General features: G+C 38.3%; 1 pseudogene; it reads left to right on the top strand.

Annotated features, from left to right (window-relative positions):
* The first annotated feature begins 446 nt into the window (after positions 1–446).
* Positions 447–1,273, top strand: LOC100968113 (uncharacterized; annotated as a pseudogene).
* The last annotated feature ends 12,428 nt before the right edge of the window (positions 1,274–13,701 follow it).

Below are 13,701 nucleotides of genomic sequence, written 5' to 3' on the forward strand. Positions count from 1 at the left end.
GCTTTCTCAATGTACCATGTATAGAGGACAGCTTGTCAAGGGGTAGAAGTACTATAGCTTCACTTTTAATCCAGTATCATCCAGTACACAAATTAGCCTTACACTGTTAGAATCTTCCTGATGATGACTGGCTGAACTAAGCATTAGTCTTGACAATACAAGTACTGCTGTGCCCATTTACAGAAAGGGAAGCAATTCTTTCCCAGAAAGTAAGATATGATTTAAATGCTTTGGCCTAATTAGCTGTGAAAAAGGACATGGCCCAGGTAAGGCTTCAGGAAAAGCCAATTAACACACGTGCATATGTCTCTCTCCATTCACATCACCCAGCCTAGTTCAAGTCACCACCATCTCTTCACTTGCATTGTTACAGTAGTCTCTTAGCCCCTTTTCCCACCTCCACCTTTGATATCTCTAGTTATTCATGAGGTCCAAAATGAACTTTTAAAAATAACACCACACTGTCTTTATTTAGACTTTTCAACAGTTTCCCATTGCACAAGGGATACATTACCACAAGGAATTACACCAACTTGCCCTTGCAAATCTCATCTTTATGTTCAACTGTGCTGATCTTCATTTTCCTCCTCAGATGCGCAAATGCTTTCCCATCCCAGGGACTTCATGTTTGTTCTGCCCCAAAACTAAAACACTCTTCCCTGTTCTTCATCTGGCTAACCAATATTTGTGCTTTCTGTGTCAGCATAAACACCATTTTCCTCAGATAAGATTTCCTGACTCCCAGCCTAGGCCAGGCCACTTCGAGGTGTGTGCTCTCCATAAAGTTTACTTCTTCTATATACATCAATTCACATAATTATACTTTAATACTTACTTGTATAATTGTTCATGTGCTATGACCCCCAGTTGGCTATAAGTCCTATAAAGACAGAGGCCACATCCATCTTGCACATCCCTCTGTTCCTAGCACCTGCCATGGGTCCTATCAGCTGACAAGCACTCAATATATTGTATGAATAAGTAAATAAGATTCTAATTTCCAACATCCTAGACTTGTTTACCGTCCCACGGAGCCTGCTCAGGTAGAGCACATGCAATGCTTCCTATGCATGTGTTTGCAGAGAGAAGAGAGAGAAGCCCTTCTGCTTCTCCCACGTGTTACCATTCTGACCAGTCTCAGTGCTGAAGCACTGATGAGAGGGATGGAGACAGTGAGCCTGTGAGTGCCGTGTGCAGAACAGCACTTGCCTTTGTCCCCCATGAAAGTAATGTGATGCTCGGTATCCACAATCTTTTAATCTGGCTGCTGTAGGGTGAGAATTTGTGGTCCTTTTCTGTTAAGATGGAATCTTGCTGAAGGTCAGAATGTGGTTAGAGTCAAAGAGTGGCATCACTAGCACTGTGTATAAAAGAAAGAATACAACTCGGATCTTTGGTTCTCTACCAACTTGACTCACTTTCTCCACAGCAAGGCTCATATTATCCTTTCCTAATGGAGTTTAGGATGCAATTGCAGTCCTCTTCAGACAAGTCTCCTGTCCCTTTTGCTTTATTCTGAAACAATGGAGTCCAAAATCTGTACTTCTTACATAGTACAGTGACTAGCTTCTAACATTCCAGCATGGCTATCTCAAGGACTTTTGACTAAATGCTGCCAGTTCATTTGGAGTGATCTCTGGCAGGGCCAAATTCAGCATAATGTAGCTTCCTGTTGTCTTCCTATATTCCTGTATGTTATTGTAAATATATTGACGTAAGCTGACCTATTATACATGCTTGTTCCCTTCTATGGTGATAGGGACTAGGAAAGACAATGCACTGTTCACTCTAATGTAAGGGATCACATATAATTCTTATGATTTGATGATCCTCTTCTGGCACCCAAACCTGCTTGTAGCTTTTAGGATTCATGGCCACTGGTGGCATTAAACACTTAGGGCCTGTCATCACAAAAGGACACCTTGTACACAATTATCTTTCCAAAGGCTAGATCAGCCCATGTCAATGTCATGTTTAATATTTAAACAAAACACACTTTACTGTCATTTGTATCTATTTACTCAGTCACCATCTGCAAAACCACTGTGAATAAAAATGGAACTTGTGGTGCAAGAAAAATATATTGAGAATCATTGAGTTGGACAGACCTAGTGAGAAGGTTGTGTCTATTCAAACACCTGTCTTCCACCCTCCCACCATCTGTGCAATCACTTCACCCTTCAGCCTCACTAGTCCCCCTAACAATTACCCTGTCAAGAGGAGAGTGCAGCTCAGGTGGATTTAATGTGGGTTTAATATGGCCTGTTGAGTTTAATGTTTAATGTTGATTTTCTTTAAGTAACCATTTCTGTTCTTGCTATAAATCTGTCTATATGTCTATGCTTAATTTGGATGATAAGGGCAACTTGGATTTAAGGCAAGAGCCAGTTTATATGTTTTATGAAGAGACTATAGATCAAATAAGCAGACGATAGGCCTTCCAAAGCTATAAGTGAAAACAGAAAAATGATGCGTAATTCACAGGTTACAGTGAAGTTAAAAGACAGGGTTAATATTTTAATGTGTTGTTAAGAATTCTTTCACTCAAATTCTCAATCTGAATCTAATAGTCATCTATATACTGCTATAAAGGGAAGGGAAGAAGTTAATATGAAATTCAGACCTATTATCTGTTATTGGGTGTGATGCTAGAGAGTTTATATTCATTTTCTCATCTAATAAAACAACTCTTCAAAGTGGGTGTTTTAAAGACAAAGAACCTGAGGTCAGAGGGTTTAAATACATTGGGATACCAGCCAAAGTCTGATTCAAAAGTATGCATTTTCCTCCCTAAATGGTCATATTATTTACCTGGTGATAGTACATCCATTAGTCGGAATGATTCAACCTTCTAAGGGTCTCACCTCACCATGTGTAATATAGTATGTTACATCACCTAAAGGACAAAAAAGATTAGAAAAAAAAATGAAAATTGTAAGAAATTGTCCATCCAATTACCTAGACAGCATTCAAGCTCAAAGCATTTGGATAACCACAATTGTTCTATTTCTATTTATCCGAGGCATATTCCTTCATTGCCAACTATGTGTCAGGTGTTGGGATTGACATTTTGGATAGAATTATAAGCAAGATGGAAATGCTGTCTTCTCTCACAGAGCCAAGTACCTACAGAGGACAGTGCAATGCAGATTGGCCTCTGTGGATTCTGAAGCAATATAGGGCTCAACGTTGCCTGCCTTAGAATGTGAGAAAATAAGTACAAATAGATGCTGCTTCTTTGAAGTAATGTATAAAATTTAAAGAAGATAGCAGGATCAGAAGTGTTTTATATTTCATCAGGCTTTAAATATGTATGTTTCAGATACACTTTGACCATGATACTTCATAAATATGAGGCAAGTTGTTAAAAGAGAAGTTGGTGGTTGATTTCCTGAATTTGCCAACATGTTGACAGCACCAAGTACCTTTATATTTTGCAGGTATACTGAGGAAGAGCATAGTTGGCCTTCAATGCCAATACACAGCACCTCAGTGCTAAACTAAGGTATTCCTATCTAAATAGTAAGGTACTTAGTATCATTCAGCAGGATGCATAGGTCATAAGTCCTTCCCAAAGGAAAAATTGCTGTCTTTCAGAAAAGAGCCAAGAGTAGAAAGAGGTGCTCACTCACTCCTCATCCTTTGAATTAGTAAGGACAATCAACAAATTCATAAGAGATACTTGAGCATGTCACATCAATTTCTTTGATTTTTAGATGAAATGTGTTTTGTGTTGCTCTAAAGTTAGACACTCATTATGCATAATTAGCCCCTTACATAGAACAGCTGCTGGCTTTTACAATGATTTCAACCCAGAGCTGAGTGTACCCATTGTTGGTGTTTACTGTGGTGAACTTAATCAAATTTGTGATATATGCATCATTTGATGTAATTATCAAATATACGGGAAAAAAAACCTAGAGAAAAGCATGGCATGTTCATCTTCACTTAGAAAAGTTAACTCTGAAGTAATTATGGGCTATTATGCTGGAAATCATTTTAATTTTTTTAAAAATGAAAATTATTGGAATTTAATACTAAATACAATTCTGTGATTGTTTAGGAAAAAGAGGTACCAGTATGTTTCCCATGAGTGAAGAGGGCTGAAGAGGCAATCAAATCACCAGGATAGGCCTCCATGGATAATCCAGGTATCGGGAAAGCTTGGCCTTAACTCTGACTTTCAAACTTTGCTAACATATTTAATCTCTACTTTTCCCATTTATAAACTTGGAAGATAATCATCAAGAAGCATGCACATGTAGCATTCTAAACACTTTAAGATGGAAATTGTTACCAAAGATATGAAAAATGTAATTCTCAGCATATAGTCCTAAATTGAAACACCAAAATGGTTTGTCTATGCCACCAAATTAGAGATCTTGTAGTGGATTCTGTTGTGATGCTTTATGCATTTTGAGAAGTTAGGAAAACTTGGAGGAAATGTAATGTAATCATTAAGCAGTATTCTGCCCCCTTTTACTTTTGAAGTGTACATATCTCTCATTCACTGTGTTGGAGATACACTGGAATTGGCAATCATTGTTTCACAAATAAGATAACTGAGGAAAGGGGAACTTGCAAAGTCACAGCAGGTTAGATAAAGAGATATTGCCACAGTTCTTTAGTTTATGCCTTTTTATTCTGAATCCTGCCCAGATAGACAGAGATGTAGAAATTTAATATAACATATTTTAGACTACAAAGGTCTAAAATAAAAGCTGTGTCATGAGCACAGTGATCCTTTTTCAAATTATGAAAGTAAAATTTGGCTAAGGGAATATATTCAAATTTTAACTGCCAATGTACAATATTTCTGTTAAATCAGCTTTCCTGGACTATTCTAAATATCATTTATGGCATTGAAGCAATGTGTTTTGGAGTGATGGACTTTGAAGGCTGTTCTGGAAGTTAGAGATTCTAATTATTCTTTTTGGGATAAAAAGAATAATTTGGTCACCATTTATTTTGGGAGAAAATTATTACCAATTATTTTCTTTCTAAATAAACTTTAATTGAATTCAACTAGTTCTCAATATAACTGCTTGACTGCATTCAACCTGTTTTGCCAAGTTAATGTGATTGAGTAGATTCACTTTATATTCAAGATCTTTTAAAAATTCTCTTTCATAAAGCAGAACCCTATAAAATTGAATAAGAAAATAATCACAAAGGATCATTTTGCATATTGTCTGCTTCTGGAAGAGACAATGCCATTTATCACAAAAGGAAGCAAAATCATTTTTGAAGTATGATTACCTAAGGTTATTCTGTAACCAGATGTCTAAGTTGTCTTATAAGCATCATTTTCACATATAACTTCCTTGTGACTTATTCCATTTGCAGACGTGTAGAAGCCCTCAGTATAAAAATATATAAAGAAAATTCCCCATCAACTATTTCTTACTCCAATCTAAAGGACATAGAAAATTTTAGCTTACAACAATTATGTAAATGCCCATTACTGATAGAAAATTTTAGCTTACAACAATTCTGTAAATGCACTTTAATGATGGGAAAACACAGTCTCCACTGAAGTACATGGGCTTTAAAAATAAATCACTTTAAGTAAATCTTTTCAAAAACAAACAAAAATCATATTAACAAAATGTATTTAAAAGACCTCAAATATTATCTTTCCATACTTTTGAATTACATGTTGAGATGAAAGAGAGAGAGCGAAGGAAGCAAAAAAGAAAAAAGAAATGAAAAAAGGAAAGAAAAAAGGAATTATCTGTGTTTCTACAACAAAATAATGGAAAGAGTTTGCACTGGCTACTTAGGACAAAGGCTGATGCAGAGTGACACTTCATGCCAACAAAAGGTTATTGAATATTCTGCTGCCTTTTCTTAGAGATGCTTTGGTATTTAACATATTGATATCTTCTGACAATTTTCCTAAACGATATTAAAATTATCATAGGATAGGTGCAGAGATTTCACTACTCAGGACCATTTATCTTTTTTAAAAAAACTAAAATACATATTGTTCTTTAGATACATTTTTGTCCTCTAAAGAGAAAATTAAAGCAAAGTCAACATTGAGATGAAGTAATAGCAGAATGCAGAGACTTGGAAAATGCCGAATTTTCATAGTTTTGTGTTGATAGCAATGTATGTGGTGTTACTACAGAGAGATCTGTTAAAAAGACTAAGAAGCATATATTCTGATTCATAGAATTCCCATTGAAGACATTCAGAAAAAAAGAGAAATCTTTCCAAAATTATGCAAATGAAGCATATATAATCTGTGTCTCGATGACAGTGTGTTTTCAACTCTCTCTCTTCCATTTTGTTATGACATACTTCAAGATTTTATCACAGAAAACTACAAAAGGAAAATCACTTTAGTATACAAACATATGTACATGTTAAGGGAGGAAGGATTTAAAGCATTTACATTAATAAATCAAATTTGGGAGGGGTTTTCATTAGTAAGTTATAGATGGGCCAATCAAGTAAGTATAACCACCAGTAAAAGTTAAAAAAGGAAGCATACTATTTGGGTCATCTTCATGAGTTCTAATTAAAATTCATATGGAGAGTTATTTGTAAAAATCAGCTGGGCCACTGTCTGATTTTCAACCAAGAACTGAAAACCACTGGTTCATCTACTTCTTGAGAAAAATATTATTGAACACCAGCTGTATGCCAACCACCATTCTATCTGTATGCACATGCCATTGTAGGTGTTAGAGGGGAAACCAATAACCAACTTTTGTTTTGTTTTCTCAAACTGATGTCTCATGAAGACAAATGAAAGAGAGAACACAGAAGACGGCAACAGAGGAAGCTTTCAAGAGAGAAAGGGAGAAGGGGGATTTTCAGATACACTATCTACGGATGATCATCAAAGCATTTATATTTGGACAGTTTATTTTTAAAGCAGTAATTGTCAAAGCAGTAATTGACTTATACCAAAGCAGGCAAAAAATGGTTTGGCTCCTTTGCTTCTTAACAGTGAGCAGTCTGTGCAGAGAGGCAGGCCTGAGCTCTACTTCCAGCTCCACCACTGAGCTCCAAGTTTCTCAACCTTTCTGGGCCTCAGGAACCTCATCTGTACAACAAGGGACTAAAAACCCTTCCAGTTCTCCCTGTTATTCATCTGAATCCTGGCCAGGCACCACAAATATGTGTTACTGTGTGACAGTAAAATGTTTGGCGTAGCCTGCAAATGGCTCATCAAAAATCGTTTTCCATTCCTAGAGAAAATAACTGACAACTTGTTCTACTATAGGTGAGTTAGAAGCATCATCTTTAAATATGAAACAGAAAATCCTGACTTTTCCTGTTAATATGAATTAAGGAAAACCCAAAAGCAAATATTTGCTGAATGTACTTTATACTAACTCCTTACTTGCTTAAAACAAACAAAAACAAACAAACCCAAGCTTGTTTTAGATTATATACTGAGCTCTAAATATGAGCAGATAGATACATTAAAAAAAAACAAAGTCTTCTGATATACATTTATTTTTCCTAAGTGGATGTTGAATCTCAAATCCACATCCAAAAAAAGAAAATTATTCCTTTATCCCAAGTGTAGTCTGGGACGGATTTTCCATGATTAAAATCTTCAAATACTTTCTTGACCCAGACTTTACTCCATTATCTGTCATTTTTGTTCCGATTCAGACAGACGTATGAGATCGGACTCATTCTGAGTCAAGCCAAGTTTTTTAACTTGCCAGAAGTGTTCTTTGTGGAAACAGGATTGTGGTGCGGGGAGGACTGGATGACATTCTTAAAATGAATAGTAAATATACAGTTTTCTTTCCACTCCCCGTCAGTTGTGAGATACATGATTGCAGGCACTGGAGTCTGAGGAAGAAAACTGAGTTGCATTTTCCTTGAATTTAAGCATGTTTATTTGCCCTTCTTTAAAAAAAAAAATTCCTTGAGTTTCTACTTCTAAAGCTTTCACCTGGTCTTCCTACGTGTTTCCGTCTGAGGTAATATCCCTGGAGTCTGAAATCACTGATCATATTTTCAAGTGCTAAAATGTCAGTACGAATCTAGATTTTAGCATCACACGGAGGAATAAATATAGAACCAGAAGAACTTGTCTGAAACTAAGACCCTATTTAGGGATAATAAAAACCACCTAATGTATGTTACTATCATTTGGGTTTCAAAGTAGAATGCTTTTTAAGCACTTGCTTTCAAGTTCCACCATACTAATAGTTGTAGCACTTTGTCAGGGCTTGGCTTCGTTCTTAAACATTAATTGTTCATGTGTCCAGAAATATATAATGGAATGTCATAAACACAGAAATTTTAAGATCACGGAGTTCACAGAAGTATATTTCCTTACCTCTCATGACCTTTATACCCTTAGAATTTCAGAACAGGGATCATTAGTGCCTAAACCTAATATAAATCTTCCAGAACTTCCTCTCTCTTCATAGTGAATTAAAGAGTTTTTTTCAACATCATTTTTTTCTCTCTTCTAGTAATTTTAAAATGCGGGTCTCTACACCACACAAATAATTTGCTCCTTGCAAATTATTTCGCTAATGAAGAACTACTGTTGCCCTTGCTGTTATTCTTTTCCTTGACTTCCACCTTCCCTTTTTCCTTGCATGTCTCAAGTTTCTTACAAATGCCACTCCTTTTCTTTCCAACCATTGTTTGTTGGCGGTCAGTTCTGGCTGGCATGGGCTCTTTCCAAGCAGGGCTTTCCCTCCGCTTTTCTCCAGGGGCTCCTCAGCCTGAGCCTCCAGCAGCTGCCTCGCTCCTTGTCCTCCTCCATATTCTTCCCACCACTCCAGAAAGACATCCACTGTCAAGTTAACCACCGGCCTGGAACTTTTCAAGGAACTTTTCAAAGCTCCTGGGCCTACCCTCTCCCTCTCCTCCAAGAGCCGTGATCGGAGCCAGCGCACACCTTTTGGAGTTGGGGCGGGCAGCAGAAGCCTTTGGTTTTGCCTGCTGGAAGATTACTGCTTCCTTGTGGTGGAGATACTGTGCTCTTCAGAGAGCCGGTAGTGTGGCTGTCACTCTCCGCCAGGTTCAGAGGGTTGTTTTTTTTTTTTTTTTTTTTTTTTTATTGTCCCTGTCAGTTAGCAGCCCAAGGTTACTGCCAGCTCTCTGTCAGGGCTTTGATTTTTGTCAGCTATGGCCAGGTCCTTTTAGTTATCTGCTATCTTTTCAGCTTTGTTCAGGCTCAGCTCTACTTGTCTACTAATTAGCTCTTTGGAGATTTCCCTTTTAAAACTCACTATCACAGAGGACAGGAACCGTTCAAAAGTTTTGTGCTTCATAGAAATTCCATATTCATCCATATCCCATACAGCCATATTTTTAAAATTAAAAGTGGCAGGTCAGGCCAATTTAATGTATAGAAGTAACATTGTCTATAAAGAGAGACCTTCAGGTTCTTGATCAGGTATGGAGATGAGTGACAGGGAAGGAAAAGGTTTACATCAAAAAACACTGAGGGGTACAAATTAAAAAGAAACGATCACTCTGTATAACATATTCACATTTTCTTTATCTTCTAGTGTGCAAATATTGTGCTAGCTGAATATAAAAGTAGCACAACTTTAGGGTACAAAAAAAAACACACTGTAATAACATCAAGAGTGGTCTTACATCAAGGAGGGCCCTGAGGATGTCTTTGTTGTCAACTTCAGAAGAAAAGAGAGGAACAGAAGAGGAAACTGGCAGAAGGAATAGATGCCAAAGAGAACTCAAAGGATTAGGTCCGGGTGAGGTGATCGGTATTCGAAAACAGTCTGCCTTCTGGCTCTGATCTAAGGGAATAGGCTGGCAGCCAAGCCAGAGGGCATAGCAGCACAAACACACCTTCAGCACACTGCTAGAGGGTTGCCTCAGTGCCTTAGAAATTGCGCTAGCAATTAGAAATAAAGCTATGTAAGAGCAATAGGCAAAATACTCTATTTATGGGTAAAACTCTGCTTTTTACATAAGTCCCATCCTGGTTGTCCCCTCCACATAAACATACCTTTTTCTTTTTTCTTATTGTAAGACCCCCTTCTTTTTATGCTAAGTGCATTTTTCTTCTGCTAACTTAGTGCAGTTGTAAGTTGCGCTTACATTGCATTTACACACTGTTAATGTCTGCAAGATGAAAGTAAAAACCTTTGAATATATTAATGTTATAACACAGATGTCTTACTTTTTACTCTTTTTTTTAAAGCAAGTTGATGTGGCTAATAATGATGCAGATTGTGCTGGATGGATGTGCAGATGAAACAGGGGAATACAGATTAAATAAAAATTTCTTCAAAGCTTACGTTTGCTTCATAATTTAACTTCTGGGCTTGTCTCAGTGGTAGTAGGTGCGACCAGCCATCATAACATTGTTCTAAAACATCTTGGCATCAGAGAGAAACAATCACCCAAATAACATTGCTGTACTTCTTCGAAACCCAAGAAAAATAATCACGGGGAAAATAAAGACTTCCAGTGGCTCTGTACAGAGAAGCTTGACCCAACTGCTAATAATGGGTAAGCAGTGAGAAATCAGGGACAAAGGTTTTGTGCTTAAGAAGCTAACTGCTTGTGTACTACCTTTGCTCTTTGTGGCTACATTCAAAGCGTCAGCAGCCTCTTCTCCCAAATACTGAATGTGGTGTGTGCCAGAGGTGGTCATATACTCACTCTACCATCCGTGGAATGACTCTATCTATCAACAAGCTCTTTTCAACAATAAACAGAGGGGCATTGATGACATAAGGACTTGGAACAGGCACAATCAATTTCTCTTTCATGTATCTGTTCATTCAAGAAGCATTTTTCACATGATATTCCATGCTAGGGATTTTGCCATGTCCCTAAAATAGGAGGGTGGGTAAGACCCAACCCCCTTCCTCAAGGAATTCATCCTTTAATGGAGAGGACATTTGTAAGCAGAAAACCTATAATGTCATCTCTTTTGAAGGCATGTAAAAGTGCTGGGGATCTCCAAGGAGGGAATACACTGTTTTCTAGGCCACATGTGTTGAGACTATATCTGGGGTCTGCATCTTTCATGTGTGGAGAGAAGCTTACCCAGTGGACAAAGATGATGGAGAGACTTGAAGTCATAGATAATCAGCAGCATTGGGGATGGTGAGAATGTCAGTGTGGCCAGAGCTTAGGCTGTGCATTTGAGGAGAGGAGAGGGAATAGAGAGAGGCAATAAGACTAGGGAATTGGGCTTTGAGCAGACTACATGGACTCATATGCTAAGCTAAGACATTTAGAATTCACCCTACAGACAACAGGGACCCAACTGGAACCTTCCACAAAGAGGAAGGATGACAATCAGATGTCCTTTCTACACTAACTCTGATGGTCCTATGGAAAGGATATTGACCCCTCTAGAACAGACTGATACAAGGAGACCACTTAAGACACGTGTAGTTCTCCAGACTGAGATGATGGTAGTGTCAGCTGAAGAAAAGAGGCTGGATTTAAGAGACACTGTTGGGGGACTTAGATTAGCAGAATAGAGCTTCAACTAAAAATTTCTGCCAATGACCACCTCATTATCCTACCTCTTCAATACTCTCTATCCTGAGGTGGGCAGTTCCAATGTAACATGCTGGGAATCCCACGCATCCTTCTGAGGAAAAGGAACTCAGTTCATAGGCATTTAATAAGACACGTAAAAAAAAGATCATTCCTCTTCCCTCTTACCTGTGAACTTTGTGAAGACAAACACCATGCCCCTATCCAACTGTTTCTCCCAGTACCTGAAAGAATATTGAAGATGACACACTCTTCATAATGTTTGAATGAATGAATGAATGAATCTGAATGAGTGACAAAACTGGGATGCAAAAACTCTCCACAGATTGGAAAAAAGCATTGCATTTGTTTAAAATGTTCCTAGAGTGTAAAGACTACTTTATTTTATTGTGAGGTGGGGGAAGTGACCAGTTAATTATAAATAACAACAAAGCTACCCACTTGTGCTATTTGGAAACAAGGGTCCATCCCTCCATAGAAATAAGACTAAGTATGTGTTATTAAGGTAGTGGTCTGCAATGCTGATATCTTGGCTTTCCAAGTGATACTCACAGCATGAATATATGGATACACGGCAGATTTGCTTCAGGGAGTGGCTGTCCAGGCCGTGTGCTTTTGGAGGTGGCGAGCTCTTGATGCTGCAAGAGAAGAGAGCCATCAGCTGATGTTACTTAAGGAAAAGTAGGGAAACAGGGCTGACAGAGACAGCTCAGCAGGCTGTGCCCTGCAAAAGAGCTCTGCTGAGGAACCAGTAGTGACGGAAACCTAGGCGCTGTATCCAACTCGAGGGGGATGTTTCTTTAATCACAGGTAAGTCCTGGGTAGGAGAATGGCGCCCCGGATTTAACAAAACTAGAATGAATGGAAAAGAATACTTCTGAGACTAGTTTCCTGGACAATACCCCAAACCTACTCATCCCCTTGTCTTCATAGTGTCCATTTTTACTATCTGCTGCTTATGTCTGTGGCATTTGGGCTTCACATCAGTCTTACTGTTTGGCCCTTCTCTCCTGCACTCAACTTGGCTGGTATAGCCTTAAAGGGGTCTAAGAGGGAACAAGCACATGGTGCCTTTAAACATGACTGACACAGCCATCTGTTGGGGCTGACAGCATCCGGGCAAGATTACTCTCCATGCTCATCTGGCCAACTGGTCGGCTGCAGGACCCTAATAATCACATTAGCAGAGCAGGAGCATCGCCCACTGGATGAAACTTCAGACATTACTTATGGATGAAATGAGGTCAGAAGAGGTCAGAGAAAACAAGAGACGAGCTGGCCATGACAGCTGTCCAAGCTGCCCTTGAGATGCAACATCACAGCATCCGGGCTGGGGCTGTATCTTCCCACAGAGCAGGGGTTCTGTCCACGAGAACCACTGTAGCCTCACTGTGTTTCAACCTGGGGGCAAGTCTCCCGGGCAAAGCAGCTGTCCTGGAGGAGGAGAAGGCAAAAACAAGCTAACACTGCTTTGGAAATAATGAAAGCATTAAGCTCAAATTTGTGCTCTTCTTGTGAGCTTTACTGCCAGGCTGGGAGCTCTATGAAAGCAGCTATCAGCATTGTGGTCAGCCCTTAAGCATCTATCTGGATGAAAGCATGTATGCAGCATGAACTGATGGTTTGATGAGGGCAAAATACCCAATATACAGCCGTGTACAGAGACCTGGGGGGAGAATATCTTAAGAGCAGCTTTCATGGAAGAAAAAGAATTTTAAGTATATTTCTTTGATTGTATCATTAAATAAAAAGATTGAATCCTGTGAATGATAGTGCACTGTTGTCTGCCTAATTTTCTAGAGTAGAAATGTGAAGTTAGAGGTTCACTTGGAGAATTATAACAAGATTTACTCCATTTTAACAAGCATGAAACCACAAATAAAACTTTAAAACAAACTTCCTTCAGCTTTTTATAAATTGTCCTTTACCTAGGGTCAGAAACATTAATGAAGGGAATAGATTTAGATACTTCTTCTTTAGATAGTTCTCACTGGTAAAATTCCTATTTTTCTGCACAAGAAAATAGCATAATATATTGAGAATTGGTCATCCCATTACGTGTTGCGCAAGCCTGCTTTTAATCTCACCTTAAATGTTGTCCCAAATAAAGCTATCACTTAGAATAAAATACAAATATAATGCACACATTTTGTGAAAAATAATAATTACTATTAACCTCAAGGAGCAAAAGGTTAAAAAGAGCAGAGTTCCTATTTTCAAATG

This window comes from Pan paniscus, chromosome 3 (assembly GCF_029289425.2).
Source record: "Pan paniscus chromosome 3, NHGRI_mPanPan1-v2.0_pri, whole genome shotgun sequence".
NCBI lineage: Eukaryota > Metazoa > Chordata > Mammalia > Primates > Hominidae > Pan > Pan paniscus.